The 3,273-nt window shown below is 46.2% G+C and overlaps 1 long non-coding RNA gene across 1 annotated transcript; it reads left to right on the top strand.

Moving 5' to 3' along the window:
• Nucleotides 1–349: 349 nt before the first annotated feature.
• On the top strand, nt 350–2,962 carry LOC133087759 (uncharacterized). The gene is made up of 3 exons (XR_009700443.1): nt 350–518; nt 1,879–1,949; nt 2,753–2,962. It is a non-coding gene; the product is annotated as an uncharacterized LOC133087759 (long non-coding RNA).
• Nucleotides 2,963–3,273: the final 311 nt, after the last annotated feature.

A 3,273-nucleotide genomic window follows, 5' to 3' on the forward strand; every position in this document is an offset into this window, starting at 1 on the left:
AGCAGTTACATGGGGCACAAATATCCTGGCATTTCATGCCCGTTTGGAGAGACACATCCACATACTTCTTCCCCAGACCTCCTTGTCACCAACCTTCCAATCATATTCCTTCCACATCCCTGCCAATGAATCCATATAGACCCATACTTCCGGCCGTCTCTCAGCCCAGACAAAGTGGGCAAAGTGCCTCTTGAAGCCCTGCCCACTAGGAGGATTTTCTTTCATTGTCCTTCAGGGCCACCCTGGCGTGGGACTGTAGGGTTACGGCTGCCCACTTTCTGTTGGTGCCAGTAGATCATGTAGAACCTTCTGTAAACCAGACCTGAATTTTTTCCTTCTCAGCCAGCTGATCACAGGGAACTTTCTATGAAGTCCTGGGATTAAGGGAAGACAGGCGATGAAGAAAGAGTCTCTGTTACAGGCATCTGAGCCACCTGCACACACAACCTACTTGTGTCTTCTGAACCCGCTTGAGCCCAGCCTCTCTCATGCCATTCCACGGGACAAGCCAGTGCCAGGTGTTGTACCTGAAAAGCTATCACCATACCCAAGTTCACCTAGATTTTCTCCAGGGTTATCTTCTAGGAGTTTTATAGTTTTACCTTGTATACTTAGGTCTGTGATCCAGTTAGAGGTAGTTTTTGTGAAGGGTATAAGGTATGTATCCATATTCCCTTTTTTTAAAAAAATAGATCTTTATTGGAGTATAATTGCTTCACAATACCGTGTTAGTTTCTGTTGCACAACAAAGTGAATCAGCCGTATGCATACACATGTCCCCATATCCCCTCCCTCTTGAGCCTCCCTCCCACCCTCCCTATCCCACCCCTCTAGGTCATCGCAAACACCGAGCTGATCTCCCTGTGCTATGCTTCTGCTTCCCACCAGCCAACTATTTTACATTCCGTAGTGTATATATGTCGATGTTATTCTCACTTCCCCCCAACTTCGCCCTCCCACCCCATGACATCAAGTCCGTTCTCTACATCTACCTCTTTATTCCTGCCCTGCGACTAGGTTCATCAGTACCATTATTTTTTTTTTTAGATTCCATATATATGCATTAGCATACTGTATTTGTTTTTCTCTTTCTGACTTACTTCAGTCTGTATGACAGACTCTAGGTCCATCCACCTCACTACAAATAACTCAGTTTCGTTTCTCTTTATGGCTGAGTAATATTCCATTGTATATATGTGCCACATCTCACATTCACTTTTTTGCATGTGGATGTCCTGTTGTTTCAGCACCATTTGTTGAAAAGCAAATTTTATTTTTTGAATTTACATACAGTAAAAATTGACCTTTTTCACAGGGTGTGTGTGCACACTTCTGAGTTTTAATTTATATATAGATTCATCACCACAGTCAAGGTACAGAACAGCTCCATCACCCCGCAAGATTCCCTCATGCTCGCCCTTTGTAGTTGAACTGTCTACCCAACCACCAGCCCCTGGCAGTCACTGATCTGTTCTCCATCCCTATAGTTTTGTCTTTTCCACAATGCCGTATAAATTGACTTGAACAATATGTAACCTTCCAACGCTAGCTTCTTTCACTCAGCACAATGCCTTTGAGATTCATCCATGTCATTTCCTGTATCATAGTTTGTTCCTTTTGCTGAGCGGTGTTTCATGGTGTGGATGAACCATTTGTTTATGTATTTGCTCATTGAAGAACATTTGTTTCTAGACTGATGACTTATTAAAGTTGCTATAAACATTTGTGTAGACGTCTTGGGGTGAATATAAGTTTTCATTTCTCTAAAGTAAATACCTAGGAGTGGGTCGCTTTATTTTTCAGGTCAGTTTATTAACTCTTTTTTTTTTTTCTGTTGGCCGTGTGGCGCGACTTGCGGGATCTTGGTTCCCTGACCAGGGATCGAACCTGTGCCCTCAGCAGTGAAAGCATGGAGTCTTAACCACTGGACCAGCAGGGAATTCCCTCAGGTCAGTTTTTTTTTTTTTTTTAATATTTATTTATTTATTTATGGCTGTGTTGGGTCTCAGTTGCGGCACACGGGATCTTCGTTGTGGCCCATGGGCTTCTCTCTAGTTGTGGAGCAGGGGCTCAGTAGTTGCTGCGGCGCACGGACCTAGCTGCCCCATGGCACGTGGAGTCTTAGTTCCCCGACCAGGTATCAAACCCACATCCCCTGCATCAGAAAGCGGATTCTTAACCACTGGACCACCAGGGAAGTCCCAGCCCTCAGATCAGTTTAAATTGGACTTGCTGTTACTGAAGATGGAAAGCATCCTAGCAAGTACACGTCCCAGGGTCACAGGGTCATGTGCAGTGCCCAGGCACCACATGGTCTCCAATCTTTGGTCATAGGTCCCTGGTGGTATCAGCAGTGACGCCCATGACCCCAGCTCACAAGGTCCCTATGGGTCTGGAGGTGCTGTTGCTTCCATGCCTCTTATGAAGTTGGGGTTATTGGGTGAGGCTGGGCCTCCCACATCTAGGATCTGCCTTCCCTGGTGTTACAAGCAGCCAGCTCTCTGAAACACTACCCCCTTCACTGCAGCTGACAGCAAGTAGGCTCCATGGGACCTGTGGCAATTTCCAAACATGGTCCACACATTCTTTGACACTCTTTCCATCAAAGAGTAGAATCTAATTCCCCTCTACTTGAACCTGGGCCATCCTTGGCAACTCGCTTCTAGTGAATAGAATGTGGCAGAATTGATGCCGCGTGGCTTCTGGGGCTATATTAGAAGAGGCAATATGCTTCCTTGTGTCTGTCTCCCAGGATGCTTGCTCTTGGAACCCAAGCCCCATGCTGTGAGAAATCCCAACAGCCACATGGAAAGGCCACATGTAGGTGTTTCGCCTACAGGTCCAAGTGAGGTCCCAGCCAACAGCCAGCATCAACCAGACATGTGACTGAGGCCTCAGTGATTCCAGGCCCCAGCCTTTGAGTCCAGGTCCAAGCTGATGCTGAGCAGAACAGAGACAAGCGGTCCCCACCAAACACTGCCCGAGTAGCAGATTTGTGAGCAAAATAAATGGTGTCATTGTATAATGCTAAGTTTTGGGGTATTTTATTATGCAGCAACAGATAACTGGAACAGCAGATAACTTCTTTCCCCAGACTCTCTCCTCTGGGCCTTACTGCTTGTCACCCCTTCCCACCCCCTGGAGCACCCAGCATAATCTCTTCAACATCATCAGCTTTGGGAAAACTAAAGCCAGAAAGGAGAATGTGGTAACTTGCTAGTTATGCCTCAAAATATCTTCTCCCCTTCCTCTGGAGTAATCGAGTTAAGTTAG

The sequence above is a fragment of the Eubalaena glacialis genome, chromosome 3 (assembly GCF_028564815.1).
Source record: "Eubalaena glacialis isolate mEubGla1 chromosome 3, mEubGla1.1.hap2.+ XY, whole genome shotgun sequence".
Lineage (NCBI taxonomy): Eukaryota > Metazoa > Chordata > Mammalia > Artiodactyla > Balaenidae > Eubalaena > Eubalaena glacialis.